We start from the raw sequence: 16,506 nt of genomic DNA, 5'->3' as shown, positions 1-16,506 counted from the left end.
TGCATAAACATAAACCTTTTCTCTCCATGTGGCTAAAAGTCAAGCTCCCCATATTCAACAGCTCTGTTATCTCTGTGCCACAACATCCAAAATTACTAAGTGTTCTACATTACAAAAGGCTTTCTCTGAAGTCAGTAATTGCATCCTGCAACACCAACAGATACTTGGATTTTAAATAAAGCTCTAAAACTTCTACCAACTCTAAAATGAGAGTTCGAATCTCCTATAGTTGGTCATAATATCAAGTTAAGTATCACCCAAGAACCAGTGTACGAATTCCAGCCTTAGATCACCCCAAAAAAGTGTTCCTTGTTAACTGTGCAAACTAACTCTTCCTAGTGCAACCTTAAAATGCACAAGTATTATTTATTAGTTAGCACATTATTTATTCCATATTTTAAGCTTTGTAGTTTTTAATGTCTTCCTAAAAAGGAAAGATTTCTCAGCAATTACACTACTAGTCTTCACATGTTCTTACCCTGCGAAAAACTTGCGGAATTTTCTTTTATGTGAAGCTGGGATGAAGTCAAGTTCATAAAAATATGTAGCATAAAGAAATTATTTTTGCTCCCAAATTGCTCCACCAATACCACAGAATCCAATCTCCAGAGAGAGAACACCAAAAGGGAGAAAAAAAACCCACAGCAAACAAAAAACATTCTTGGTTCTTTCATTTTATTGACGGAAAAAATGCGAATAATTTCTAAGACATTTCCATAGGGTCCCTGCTTCTGGTGTTTTTAATTTTTTCTTTTGGAATATGTAAGAATGTCTAAAGGTGAAGATGCTGCCCAGTAAAGTGGTCAACATCAGCCCTAGAGATATTTAACAGATGTGTAGATGTGGCACTTAGGAACATGGTTTAGTATGGACTTGGCAGTATTACATTGATGGTTGGATCTTATGGTTCTTTTCCAATCTAAATGCTGTGAAATTCTATAGTTCTATGAAAATGCTCTGTGGCATACAAACAGTGTTTCAAGGACTCTCAGAGAAGATGAACAGAATTTCTCATGATGGCAAGAATGTGCATGATTGTAAAATGATCTGAATTAACTGCAAAATGGAAAAGATACTGTTATTTCCCTCCATGTAAATACATGCATTTAGAATACAACATGAGCATTCTTTTAAATTTTTTTTGGTTAAACAAACTGCAGCAGAACGTATCAATTAACAATTTTAATTTTTTTTAATGCATCAATCTTCATTTTTCAGTATTGTCCAATAAAGCCAAGATTTGTATACTATCTGGGGTTCCAAAGTGGTGAGAAGTCATAAATACTACATTTTATCAGTATAAAGCTTGAAGCCTCATGCAGTATTTTCATATCACATGTTATCTGTAGCACTGTTGACCTTCCAGAACAATTGATGTGATACTGACACTGAATCAGATATATTCAAGAATTTACTTGGCAAAAAGGTAGTGATGGGAGAGCTGAAGTCCTTATCTAAGATAAAGTGGTAAAAAAATAATAGTACAAGATGAGACATACTTGTTTTGTGTATTGTCAGTCCTGAAGTAGAGGTAGAAAAAACTAGAATGGTTTGCAAAGATTTGAGGACTTCTTCTTGTGCTGAGTAACTTCAAAGTTTTCATTGATGATAAAAAACTTTATTTTTAACAGATGTCTAAAATGGAAGTCTTAGGTTTAGGAGTAAATATGGAGTCATGACTGAATTAAAAAAATAAAAATACTCAAGATCCACAAAACCCAACTGGAACATCTTCCTCTCCCTAGTATGTGGTGTTATAGGAGTCTAAATATTGACTGAGAAGCTTTATATTTTAAAGCTTTTTTCCCCTCCTTTGAAAGCCTTTCCCATTCTGATCAACTAGGAAAGGTAGAACAAGGTTGAACAGATAAACCGCCAACCATGTCAGTTGTGAAGTAATTGGTTCAAAAGGGTCCTGTCGCTCCAACACTGCTGCAACTGAGCACCACTAACCCCTGCAGGGCACAGACCCAAATCAGAAAACAGACCCCTTCCTGATTCATCCATCTCTCAAACTTCCACAGAAGCAGAGTGAATGCAAGATAAAAAAGGAAAAATTGAGACCTTGAGAGAGTTCTCTCAATGTATATTAACAGGTCTCTGTCTCTAACGCCAAGTCTACATTACAGTTTTCAGTCCTTTCAGTCCTTTTCAGACCTTTTCAGCCCAGTGCACCATTAGTCCTATTTCCCACATTAGCTCTGCACCTTACATTTATTGTGATGGATACTCTTACAATGTGGCTAAAAAACAGTATCCAAGTTGTTCCTCCTTGTGGAATGATAAACCAGTTTGTTTCAGTTTTTGAAGCTTTTCTTGCTACTATGACTTTAAAAGAAAGGGAGGTAGAGGGGGAGGTAATTTTTTTACCCTTCATTTCTTAGAATGGAGCAAAAGCTATTCCTGCATATATGCAAAAGTATTCCCAGCTATGTAAATGAAAGGATTGTTCCAGACAAAATTAAGTTGTGGTTTACTGAATACAGCATTTACCAAATATTCATTTAATGATTACAGAGGTAGATTAGAAGGAAAGAAAATGAAATTATTGTTAAACAATTACACTTTTCTGTATTATTATCTAAAATTACTCAGGCCTAAGTAATAACTTTCAGGCATTAAATCCCTGAAAGTGGTACAGTTGATGGCTTCTGACACTAGTTTGGGTTCTGGAAGCAATGTAACTAAGTTAATACAGTACTGGACCTGCCAATTATCTCTTCTGCCAAGCACAACTCAGAATTAATATATTCCTATGGTTGTTTCAATTCCAGATCCTGTCTGTATAGCTGGCACAATACTGCATTGAAAAAGACACATGTATCTACAGGACCCTGGTCCAGCCATCAGTCAAAGAGAGTTACTTCCTTCTGTAATACTAAAACACAGTCCTGTAATTCAATCACTTGTGAACTACATTTTTAGGGCGGAATATAAACATACAACTTTGAGTAGAGACTTTTTTTCTAAAAATAACAGTAGATCTTGCTTTATCTGGAATTACCAGCTCCACGAGCACTGAATTAATATTTTCTATTTTTTGATAACCAAAGAAAGAATCCTTTTCTTACCATGTTAGTTGCAGTTTGCACAGAAGTTGCCTAACCATCGATCATTATGTCTGGTATCATTTAATAACCAGAAGTATAGCAGCAGACGTTTCACAGGTTGCTGATTGCAGCAACATTCAGTAGCCAACATCAAACAACCATCAGCAAAAACTCTGAGGCATTTTCTTATTTCATTAGTTCTCAGTTTTCAGAAAAAAATGAGGCCAAATTCTGTGAGGCTGACCTGACAGCTGCATCAGCAGAGCCTGATATAGCTCCCCTTTCTGCTGGTGTCCTAAGGTTCTACTCTGGATACATTAAGACCTACCAAAAAAAAAAAAAAAATAGTGACAGCCTGGCAGGTAACATTCTGACAGAGATGACAGCAGAATGAGACAAGCGGTGGAACATATCTCCACCATTCTGAATCTGGGAAAGTTCAGATTCACACACAATCTTTTGCAGTTCTCACTGTATCATTCCTCAAGTCTGGGCAGCTCTGTAAACACTTCAATTCTTTCACTTAGCAATGAGTACTGGACTAGGAGTACTTTCTTGCTCTCATTTATCCTCACAGTACCCTGCAGATGACCAATTCCAGGTCAGACTGACTGTTTCTCCAGAGGTCCATCAAATCCAGACTCTCTGAAGACATCCATGAAGCAGCACAGCACAGAAGTGGAGATCAGGGTCGCTGTAATGAATACACAGCCAGATATGTTGGATCAGAAGCAGCACTGCCAGCATTTAAGTGACAAAGAACTCAATCTAGTGTGAAGGAAAGGAGCAAGTTTCTAGAAGCAAACCAGAAAACATGAATGCAACCAAAGTCTTGGAAAAGCAGAGATACTTCAGATTAAAAAAAAACAAGCCACCTTACTAAAATTTTGTCTTTAGATACCAAATAATTTTGCTTAAAAACAGGGTGATAATCAAGCATTTTAAAGTAAATTATTTCACTATTAACATCCCAATACACCAAGTCCAACTAAATCAGAGGCATTAACACCCCTAATTTAATCTTGATTTATATTGGTTAGGCTTACATATAAAGTCGTTGCATAACTACCCTTTCTGTCAGTTAGGAACTTATCTTGCTTTTGTAGTTTTCTTTAGAAACAAGTGCATACATATTGATATCATTTAGGTTGATTCACAACCATCAAATACAGCCATCTGGTTAAGGAGGAGAACAGCATCACAGCCATTAACATTCAAGTAATCATAGCATTTAGCTTACCAATTGGTATATTTAATTACATAGAACAATTTTCTCCCTGCATACTACAGTGTATTTGGAAAGAATTTACACCTTAATTCATGCAAACACATCTTACATTTTTCATAATAATAAATAAAAAACTTTAAATTATGCAGAATAAATATTTAAATACAACTGGCTTTCAATTTCATTGACTAATCATTTGCTTCTATCAGCTAATGAGCTGCTTATTTGAGTAGGCATACACAGATGCACTAAGATGCCCAAAGAGGCAGATAATTGATTAGTATGACTTTCACAATTACTTAAGCAGATTACATTCCTAACTTTCAATGGAGATTTCCCTCTTCTTTCTCAGAACTGCTTTCTCAACACTGAACAACAGGAAATCTCTCACTTCTCTTCAATTAATTACTTTAAAAATGGCCATTTTCATAATATCATAATTTACAATTCAAGCTACCTCTGCATCTTCCAGATACATACTAAAAATGCTGAAAAAGCATCCATAGGCTGTAAGTCTAGGCCTCTAAGACTTGCAAGAGAAATACAGTTTTGAAATGAAATTTTAAAGGTATATAATTTTTACAAGTTTGACCTTGCTGCACAGACAAGCGGTTAGACAAACTTAGACTAATCAACTAAAGCAGTGAAGCTATTTCGAAAAGTACAAGTGTGTTAAACTCTTATGAACAAGCTGTCACTGAGAAGAGTGACCTTATTACTCCTCTTCTAGTCCGATTAAACACGTGGCATATGCAGAAGTTTAACGTACCATCATTTCACTAGACTGGTATTTCATTTTAGCTTTCTTGAATATGCTTATAAAAATCTGTAGTTGGCTGTACAGTCAAAGTAATCACAGAAGAGACACATCTCTGAGGCAGACAAAACATAGGAAAGCCACTTTACATTTTATCGCTTCCCTTTCATTTTCACTCAGCAGTAAGACAAAATGCTGTATGATAAAAGGTTCCCAGGCCTCACTTGAACATGCATTTAATATGGGAAGGTTAAACACCCAAGAGCATCGCTCTTACTCTTCAATCTATACACTGTCTCCTCAACTGTTTCCAGGTAATTTGTGACCACACCTAGAGTCAGACAATAACAACAAAATAAAAGAAATCACACAGAATAAACTGTTTCTTAGATGAAATGATCTTGCTAATTCACTTTACCATAAAACTTTAGAAATGAAGCTTAACAACAAATACCACAGCCTGGGGGGACACAGTTAAGGGTTTTTTTTCTAGGCAGAAATGCCATCTAAAATGCATGGCAAGCTAAAGCCCAAGATCCAGCCTATGCTCCTCACAGGCCTAACAGGTAAAAGAATTTACTGTTTTGAGCAGCACCTCCATGATCATGTACCCCCTAATTAGAATGCAAACTTTTACAGAATCTATTTTATATTAAGGTTTGCTGACTTTATCTTTTCAATTAACCCTCTAGACAGTCACGTAATATCAACTGAAAATATTTCTGCATTAAGTTTTGGCTACCACTTCATATAAAAATTACACATACAGTCAACCAATATTCTTAGAAGTATGCTTGTAAACTTGAACTCGTAAATATTGTTTATCCTATAAATCCAACAGGAAACAAGAGTTGAGTTTAGCCCATACTTGAAGAGCTCAACTCGTAACATTGAGAAGCACACTGTTTACATTTTGGATATTCTTGACTAAAGATCTAATATAGCCAGTTAAGATGTATCACCATTCAATTATATACGATATCAAAAACATATCTAAGATGTACCACCATTTAATTACATGGTTTAACAAAAACAGTGGTCAATTTTCACCACAAAATTGAGTTTAGCCAATGGAAAAAAAAAAAATTCCAAAACCATGGTCTGGAAAATTTGTATAGCCAGGCCCACTCCTAGTTCTACTCTGAAGGCAAATTTATGGGGTGGGGAGAAACATCTCACTCAAGCTGTGGAGAAGAAAATCAGAAAGTTTTCCTCTCAACTAGTTCAACTTGTTACTTTTTAACTTCCGACATAATTATATAATGATTTCTGCTCTGGATAGTTTGGGTTCCCAATGTTTTGATTTCAAACGAAGGATTACAAATCTCTACCAGGTTGATGGTGAACAAACTAGGGAGTTATTCTGTTTTGATTTGGGTTTTGTTTGGGGAATGGTGGTTGGTTTTAGGGGGTTTGTTTGTTTTTTTAAATCAGGACAATGATTTCCCCTGCCCTCACTAAAATATAAGCACTTTCAAAAGCTTTTAAAGCTAATCAAATTATACCCAAAAACTTGAACATATAATTACAAAAAAACCTCATCCCATCACTTTCATAAGACTAGAAAACTGGATAAAGGAAACATTCATTTTTTATGTTATTAGGCATTGATTTGTATCTGATTTTACTACTGTCTTGGAACATATAATCAACTAAATTTGAGGAAAAATGGAAAATAAGTCCTAGAATTTTAAGCATTTTCTTGTACAGATCCCTAATTACAGAGTCACAACTCCAAATTACCACTAGCTAAAAATGAGAGGTTTTAAACTAGGCATAACTTCAGATCTGAAGTTTCCCAAGCTAACAGCTACAGTCTAAGTGTTCTATCTCAACTACTACACTACGATTGTTGTTACCTTTGCTAAGAAGAAGCTCATACCTCAGAATAGTACTCGCTAAAGAAGTGTCATTAAATCCAATTGTATTTTTATTCCACTTTCATAACATAACGTAAGGTTTTTTTCCCCCCACTTTGGTTCATATCCTAGATTTTCCACAGCTGACTTTCATACACAAAACAACAAGATTACTGTAATAACACACCTGTTTATAACAGCAGCTACTAACAATAAGTGAGAAAGTAGACAGAGGAGAAAAACATGAAGCAATTATTCCAATTAATAGGTGAGAAAAGTCAGTATTCATAAAGGAACACAAGTGGAAAGTGGTATTTTGGATTAGTTTTCATGAGACTGCAGATTCAATCTGATGGCAACCTAGTGCTAGATGAAGCAGCCCCACTGTCACTGCTCCTTCTAACAGCTTTGACAATTGCCTGACTCTCTGGGAGAAAACTCGTTCAGCATGCTACAACCAAGTGATTTTTTTTTCCCTTGACCTAGGCAAGTTTTCTCCTGGTACAGCAAGCTGAATTAAGTAGCTGATGGGAATCAGAGGAGTATTAGAGCTGGCATGAGGAGAAGGTTGTCATCCATTTTGACAGCCACTTGACTGCCTACATTACAGAAAACAAGGAAATTGGATTCAACACGTTTTTGACTGTCATTTAAAATCATACACCAGCTTCTCTTCTCTACTGCCAACTGTTGCTGAATGGTGTTACACTAATGACAATAAACCTAAAACTTCCAAATCCAAAACTTCTGGCTGTGTAGTCCATAACTATTTGAATGGTGCAAAAGGAAACAGAGACAGCAGACAGCAGTAACAGGATGAACCGATAAAAGGTTTTAACAACTATTAATAGCTGGCAGTCAATGTACACATTAGAAGCATTATTGGCATACAACTCCAAATGCTTGCCAGAAATCAGCACCTGCTTCATCATTATGCCAGTCACTACATTTCCCTAAAATCATTCAATAATTCCTTGCAGACCCTCATACAGTAGGATGGTCAATAGTTTAATAAATCATCAATTTTGTCACTAGAAACTCATCTTCTATTCAGTTTAGGCAATACAGTCTTGAGAAGACCATTTTCCAGACAATTTAGTATTAATCAAGGCAGGTTTAACTTCTCAACTTTGACACAGTAAAGTATCAACTATGCAAAGATTACTATAGGGAAAATTGCTCATCTCCTGGAAGCTGATTGTATGTCTTTCAAAGACCCAGGGAGCTCATAAATGGTTTTGGCATTCTTCCAGTCCTTTTTTCAATTAAATACTTGAAGGCAAAAATGCTTTGCCTTCCTAAAACCTACACACTTCCTCCTCCAGAGCTTCATCACCTGTCACTGCTCAAACTCATTCCTATCAAATCCCTCCGCTGATGGTGTAGCCACACTTCTTTAGTGGAAGATTTCACTAACTCATAGTCTTTGTGATTAAACAGGAGACAAATCAACTGATCTATTCAGTATATAAACCTATGGACTTGAACACCTGGGTATACATTTATTTTTTATTTATAATCTTTGAAAGTACACAGACAGCTTCTTATTGCCCTGTCACAGCTTGCTATCTTTCTTTAGTGTCAATGAACCCATGAGGCTGACACTGACAGAGTTCAATATTCTCTAGAAATAATGAAGAAAGGGAAAACTTTCCCCACACACTTTTTTTACAAGTAGCAGAAAATTGTAAGGCAGTGCATGAGACCTTGCTGACAGTAACTGTAGAAATAATGAAAGAGATAGAAAGATAATCCCATGGCTCTCAGTAACATCCTTCTGTCACTTCCCCCTTACAGTCTCTGCCATTCATGCTGATTCTGTTCATTACACTGGTAGAAAATATTCATATTCCAATTTTCTTCTTATTTTGTTTCCCTGTTTCACACACAGAAACAGGGAAGACTAAGTAGCAAGAAGAATAAATGACAAATACACACACATCTTCCTGGGGACTCAAAGAACATGCAGCAGAAACAGAGGTTCAAATATCGGTTCGTTCGGGGATTTTTTTGTTTTGTTTTAAGAAGTAGTATACTTTTTCATGCTCATTATCCATCTCCAAGAGTAATTTGGTTTCTACAGTCTTGGAGGTCATTGAGACAGCACTATGTCAGACAGCAAGAGCCACGAATCTTCAGGAACTGGGGAGAGGGGCATGTGATTCCCCCCCCAAAAAAAAATAATTTTTCACAGACCTCACATCACTTCTTAATAACTTTACATAGCAAGTTGCCAATATAGACATTTAACTTCAGTGGAAAGATAGCAGAAGGTTGTGGGTCACTAAAAAAAATTGACTGATCAAAGCTTTAGGTTATATTGTAAGCATTTTCTTTCATTTTATGTCCTCTTCCAAAAACAAAAGCCATCAACCACAAAGGTATAGCAAGGCAGACAGGTTTGCCTGCTCAGAAATACAAAGCTTCAGTGAGGAATTAGAAGTCTTACTTGAGATTGATACCAGACACTAATATCCGGATTAAAGAAAATCAAATATAATCAATGAACATTATGAATTCATAAAACCCCAATTCATAAGTCAGCTTAAACATATTTAAATGTTTTAATGTACAGAGGCAAATACATAAACATCTAAAAACTGCCTTTTATTTACACACTTGAAAGTTCAAGAAAGGAGGGGGTGAAAACAAAGATACCTAAATTAACTTGCCAAAACCCAGTCGGTAAGGTAAATTAGGTCTTCTGAATCCTGGGAAACGTCCTAACCCCAGAGAACCTCTAGAAGTTTTTACTATCAGCTACAAGGCAACTTCACCTTCAGATAGGCAGGCCTTGCTCATTTCTTCTTGAACAAGAAAATATAGAGCAAAAAACACCATAAAAGGCCAGTAACAGTTAAAAGAAGCTGTAAGAAACCTGATCTAGATAAGAAACAAATCAGACTTTCCAAATGAAAGAGCAACATGAATTGCAAAGGTAGCCAGCCCAGACATGCATGCATAGCCAAATCATGTCAATGGAGTCAAACAAATTAACTTCAAAAAGCAAGATGTATTTGCCTCACTTCCTAAGCAAAGGAGATTTACGCAGTCAGTAAGTGGGCAGGTCAAAAACTCTAATTCAGTTTTCAAAAATAGAAGATAAAAAAAAAAATTCAAAATTCTTATTTTCAAGGAGACCAATTATTATTACCATTACCCAGCTACTTATCAGCACCTCAGCTGAGGAAAAGGCTGCTACATGGCCTGATGATTTATCAAGAATCAGATTCAAAAGGAGGAGACAGACACTGGCAATCAGTTTTTAATAATTCACAATATGGGGGGGGGGGTTGGGGTCACTTTTTTTGTGTGTGCATCTGTGTACAAATGAAAACCCACCAGGATACTGGTAAGCAATTTAAAACATCCAAAAAAATCCCAAGGCCAGTTAAAACAGCCCCAAACTGGTTTCCAGCAATCAGTCCTTCAAGTCAGCAGTCACCCTGCTGCATCTCAGATCTCTCACATTTATTTAATGAATCCCAAGGAATTCATTCTTTATGAAGAATAACAGATTTAAAACACAGGCAGAAACAGATCATGCCTGCTTACATCACAGAAGTACAGAGCCACTGACATAAAGAGAAAGAAAGCACAGCAAACCAAGCTATTCTACTATTACATATTATCAAAGATCAAGAGAGAACACTTTTGGTTCTTTCCCTTGGTCAGAAGGGACTCAAAAGTAACACCTACACCAACCAAAACACAGATCAGATTCACAAGTAAGTTGCACTTCAAGGAAAGGTCACGACAAGCGGTACTAAAGTCTCTTGGATCCAGGAGTGTTTATGAAAGGAGAAGTTGCTCTTCCTTCTTTTTTCCACCAGAAGGGGATTTCAACACCTGCAGCTGTGCAACAAGGCAAGCAAATTCCTTGATACTGGTTTCAGTTCTCTGCTTCTTGACCTCATAAATTTGAAGGTGACAAATGTCATGGAAAACTGATTTAACTAATGTAGTCTGCAAGATAGAGCAGAAATAACACGGGAATTTGAGAGATACTGCTCAACACACAAACTTGAAAAACTGTGATGTTACTAAGTAAGGTGTACAAGATCTACCAAGAGTTCACCTAATATAATATCATGGCATACATTAAAGTGGGCACTGCTTTGTTCTCTAGATTATGCATTCTAGAATGCTTACTTTAATTACATTCCTAAATCCACCACATCCCCAGACGATCAACACAGTTTGAACACCAAACCTTGCCATTCCAATAAAGACTGCAGTAACTTCAGCTAAAAAGTTAACTTTTAGTTTTTACTATGTATCAGGTTTCTTCTCTTCAGGTTTATCACAATACATATGAAAGTCACAAAAGGATAAAGGATGATAAAAAGATATCTGGAAGATGTAAAGAAAAATCATGCTTTCTGATCTACACCAACTATTCTTAGCCTTCAGTATAAAGTATTCTAAAAGCATACTGCACACAATTATACAGACACTCCTGCTCTACACAATACTATAATTACACTTGTAGTTTCTTTAAAGGCAGCCACTTCCTAAAAAAATAAATAAATGAATAAAATCAAAGTTCTGTTATCAGTCTGAAGAAATTACTGCTGAACACATGAAGGTGATGGGATACAGATGGTCAGGGGTTACATAGCTAGGCATCAGGACACAGGAGCCAACAATCTAGCAGGTTCAGGGTACCCCCTAGTTTGTATCACCTACGTGAGAGGAAAAAAAAGGTCACAGAGAATTACAGAATAACAGAACAACCCATCTCAGAATGTTCTGATGTTCTACCTGCTGCCTGATAGACTTAACCTATGCCCTGAAATAAAAATCCTGTCTGTAGTCTTAGCACTTCCTATAATGCTCGTCACCTCTAAAGCCTAGAATCCTTTACAAAATCTTTCTGAACTCTTGCTTATCTAAAGAGAAATCAGAGTATTTCAGCTCTATTATCCATTTTACTAAATGAATCCTTGCTCTTCCAGGAAGAATACACGTGTTTGCATTTGGTTTTGCCAGTAATTCGCATTCAGTACAGATCAATGCACATTTAGTCACTTCATACTGAAAGCAAACATGGGTCAAGTCCTGATACTTGGATTCTGATCAGCTGTGCTAAAGCCAATCCATTCACTTTGCTGAAAAACTGGCAAAGTACGTATTTTTAAAGCGGGAAATGAGAAACATATATGGACTGCACAAAAAAAATGGCAATATATTGGGTTTTTTAACTGCAGGGTTTGCTTTTTTCCTTCCTGTAGGCTACAGATGACCAAGGTATTTCTAAAAAAAAAAAAAAAAATAAAAAAATAACTTCTAGAAAAACATTGGTGTAACATATCAGACAAAACAGTTCTGTTAGCTTCCCTCTACCAGTAACCAGTGGTGGACATGTATGAAACAGTATAATCACAGGGCAAGCAGGAGTACCATGAACCAGCCACCTTGCTGTTTGCCAAGACTGAAAAGATACTCCTGTTTTTATAGTCTCTGATGATCTTCAGTATAAATTAATAGATTCCACTTTCTTGTAAACTTTTGGCATTCCCAATAGGCTGCTGCACCACGTCTTTTAGTTACGCACAGTGTAAAGGAGTATGGCATTTCTTTCCAATCTGTAGAATACAGAAATCTTTCAAAAACAGGGTAAACAAACAAACAACACTTCCTTATGCTATTTTTTTTCATGACTCTCTGTTTCATGTCTGTTATCCCTTCAGTGGTATGTCCTTCACCGGGTGAAAAGCTTCAGTCGATTTTCCATCTACCTTTCTCTAAGTTTAATACAGTCCTTTTAGGGTAGAAGAGAGATGAAGAGAAAATACCCAAGCTGCATTCAGTATTACATATATGGACTCAAAACAGATTTATACAAAGGCATATTTATGCCATTTCATTCTCAATTAATTGTTAATTCTAGTATTCATCACGCTGTGATTGCCAAGTACTGAGCTGCCACTTTCACAGAACTGTATCACTAAGATGCTTTAAAGAACTGCAGTAGCTAATTCAGGGTCAACACTTCTGAATAAATATTTACGTCATTTTTAATTCTACAGATTAATTGATAAAGTAACAGTCCAATTACTAAACACTATACCTTCCAGCTGAAAACTTCTAGTAGCACCTTCAAAGGTCACAGACCACAATGTATCTTATAGAGACAGACAACGGGAAAGACTCTCTTAAGAGAAGAATTTAGAATAATAATGGCATAATAGAAATGAACTTCAGTTTGTGTCTGTATGAACTTGCTAAAACAAGCACCACCCAGCCTACTGAACACACACGTGCCATCAGCATTTCAGCAGAGCATCCAAAGCGGCTTATTTGAAGAAAACGTGTAAAACGGTGCAAACCGAGTGTCTGCAAAGTTAACTGTTTTGGTTCCCACGTTTAGGGAAACAAAAGAGAAAACAATCTCCCAATCTATGCACTTTCACCAGTTGAGTCCACCACATAACTTGAAGACCAGAACCTTAACACCAAAATACTCAGAACTCAGAATACTGATCACCGTAAGTGCCAACATTCCTCGGACTACTTATTAGCTACTAACTGAGATTCACCAGTCACTATGAGATTCACTTTTCTGAAACACTAATTTCTCCTTAAATATAATACACAAAAAAGATCCCTTTTTTTTTTAACAGGTATCAGTATGACAATCGTTTTTCTACTTATTCAGGCTACCTTACCTAACACAGCAACAAACTCCTGTGAAGTAATATATATCTTTTTAACCTTTCTTTTTTCAACGCACAATCACACAGCACAACGTCTGCCTTCGTTTACAGTGGAAGAGAATGGAAAGGAAGCAACGTGCGGAGCCACAGGAGTTTCTCACATCGCCTTTAACACCAGCGCTGCAGATTGGAAACTCCTTTACAATCCCCACTGCTCTCCTCGGGCCCACGAGGACACGGCGGGAGGGCCGCGGAGCCCCCGGGGGCGCTGAGCACAGACAAAGCCGAGCGGGGCCGGGGCGCGGCCCGGCCGGGCGGGCCCCGCCGCCGCCGGGGGAGCTGCCCGGGCCGACCCCGGGCCCGGGGCCAGTGCTGGGGCCGCCGGGGCGGAGGCGGGGCAGCGCTGCCCGGGCCCCGCGGGAGGGAGGAAAGCACCGCCGCCATCCCACCGCTCCGGGGCCGCGGGAGCTGCGGGCGCGACACACCCGCGCTCGGCCGCCATGCAGCTCCCCGGGGGGCCATCTCCTACCTGCTCGGACGGGACCCAGCCCGGCGCTTCCCCCCACTACAGGCCGCGTCTCATTGTGCTCCTGCTGCCGCCGCCGCCATTTCCCCGCCGCCGCCGCCTCAGTCCCCGCAGCTGTCAGGTCCCTCCATTCACCTGGGCCCGGGACGGCCGCCCCCTCCCTCCCTTCCCCCCGCGCTACGGCCGGCGCTACGCAAACGGAGCGCCGCCCCCGCCCCTCCCGCCCGTACCAACGGGGGCCGCCCAGCGCCCGCGGCGCAACCCCGCTCCGAGAATGCCGCCCTGCGCAGACCGCACGCTCCGCATTCCCCACGCGATGAGAGGAGCCCGGCGATTGGCTGCCGGGGCCGGGTAAAAGGTGAAAGGTTCGCGAGGCGGCCAATGGGACAGCGGGACACAGCGGCGGCCCGCGGAGCCGCCGGGCCGTCCGGGCGCTCACGTGCGTGCGCGCTCCCCTCCCCCGCCGCAGGACTGCGAGGCGCTAGGCCCCGCCGCGCAGGCGCGCGGGCGGGTTCGTGCACCGAGGCGGGAGGCGGCGCCCGCCATCTTTGTGGGGATAAGGGAGCCACTGAGGCTGGGCCGGCCATGGAGAGGCGGATCTGAGGGAATGGCGTCGTTATGTCGCGTGGCAAGCCGTAGGGAAAAAGGCCACCCCCCTTTAGCAGTGTATGGACAGAGCAGTGCTGAACTCTCTCGTGACTGTGTAACAAAATGCCACCGCTCCATGCACACAGGTGGCCAATTCCATCAGCAGTGACCTTCCTGCCAAAGGCAAAGTGCTGCTTTTCCACCCGGGAGCCGTTAGCCCAGCTGTGGGCCCATGCGGAGAAAGAATAAATTATGGCGGGGAGGGGTTGGGTTTATGTGGGCTCCCAAAAACAGCATCTCCCGTTGTCATTGCTTGAGGCAGATTGTTGACTGTCTGCACCACTAGTCTCACTCCAGTTTCTTGGCAATGCGCCCTTGCTTGAGTAGATGTTATTAACTACTACTATTTTTTTTAAAAGTGTCCTAAGATATCTGGGATTGAACAGGTGATGTAGAGTAAGGCTTTTCCACCACCAAAACCCTTCAGCCAGTTACACTTGTGTTAAGCCGGGTGACCAAGAGACTCCTGTCCTGTGATCACATACACTTGCATAAGGACTGGTTAGAGATTGTCCTTGTTGCCTAGTAAAGAAGATGACCACAAATGCAATGCAAAGCCACGTCTTGCTAGCCACTGTCGTTGTAAGTTGTGCTGAAGGCAGTGTGTATCCAGTGAAAGATCTGTGATGGGAGGTTCAGCCTCCCTTGTCCCATCTGCTCTCTACTAGGGACTTGCCATCTTCTTTAGTATAACTGTGCCTACAAAATCAATATGAGAAGATAAAGCTAATTGGAGCACTCTAAGGTTAATTTAAACCAACCTTAGTAAAATTATTTCAGATTAAAATTGATATAGAGGCCAGACATAATATCAAATTAAGTATTTTCTTGGCTCAACCTCTGTTGCTGTTTAAAGCACATCTTCTGTAATGCCCATGTTGTTAAATGTTACAGTATTAGGTATTTTTTTAGCATTGAACAGGCATCCTTCTGTTTTTTTATGGATGGAAGAATAATTATATCCCGTGACAAAAGCTGAGGAAGAGGGGCAGCTGTTCAGTCTTATCCAGTGGGAACATCAGAACATATGGGTCTATTTTTCCAATTTTAGCTGAAGTATTGAAGGAAATTGGCATTCTTTATTATTTCAACATAAAGTAGAACAGAAAGAAACCCTCCTTAATGCAGGCCATGGTTAAATAGTGAATTTTATCCAATTCAAGTAGGTTCAAAGAGAAAGCAAGCAGAATACTTAGGAAACAAAACAGACGAATGCCAGGAGAATTCTGGAAGTTATTTTCATATAAAAAAGGGTGTCTTTCTCCACAGCTACTTCCTCCTTGAGCCTGCCTGCTGACAGGAGTTTTTGATTTAAAAGCACAGTTAGGATAAAATTTGTGCTATTCTTTACAATTCTATCCCCACTAACCTCTCTTCATTCTAAGAAACAGATATATATATATATATATGTATAATGACAGCTAACCTTCAGAGTTTAAGCCTAAATTAAGAATTTACTTTTATGTTGATTTCACAAATTCTTTACAAAGATTTTTAACGTGAGATGAAGTCATCAATGTAATATGCAACTCTAAAAAATTCCACATACTTCAAACTGGTTGGCATTCAGATCGTGGTTAAAAAAACACACAACCAACCATAAAAACAAAGCAAACAGGCTGTGGGATGAAAAGAATACAATAGCCCATCTATTAAAATCCAGAAAAGAATGAGTAACAATGTACCAAGTTAAAACCTTCCCCATATCTTTAGGACTAGAAATACTGATCTTTACTCTGTAGGGTAACTGTTAAAAGACAAGAAAATAGAGACATTTAT

At 39.1% G+C, this 16,506-nt stretch overlaps 1 protein-coding gene across 7 annotated transcripts in view; it reads right to left on the bottom strand.

Moving 5' to 3' along the window:
- DICER1 (dicer 1, ribonuclease III) overlaps positions 1 to 14,420 on the bottom strand; it is an 84,216-nt gene extending 69,796 nt beyond the window's left edge. For 6 of the 7 annotated variants that reach the window (XM_017829835.1, XM_017829828.1, XM_017829829.1 and 3 more), the window contains exon 1: positions 14,083 to 14,229. The gene's annotated coding sequence lies outside the window, so the exon portion shown is untranslated. Of the gene's footprint in view, positions 1 to 14,082; positions 14,230 to 14,309 lie in introns of those variants that run through there. The other variant, XM_017829830.1, reaches the window with a different exon arrangement.
- Positions 14,421 to 16,506: the final 2,086 nt, after the last annotated feature.

This window comes from Lepidothrix coronata, unplaced genomic scaffold (genome assembly GCF_001604755.1).
Source record: "Lepidothrix coronata isolate B3197 unplaced genomic scaffold, Lepidothrix_coronata-1.0 Scaffold169, whole genome shotgun sequence".
NCBI classification, from domain to species: Eukaryota; Metazoa; Chordata; class Aves; order Passeriformes; family Pipridae; genus Lepidothrix; species Lepidothrix coronata.
This window is presented reverse-complemented; position numbering and strand designations above follow the sequence as displayed.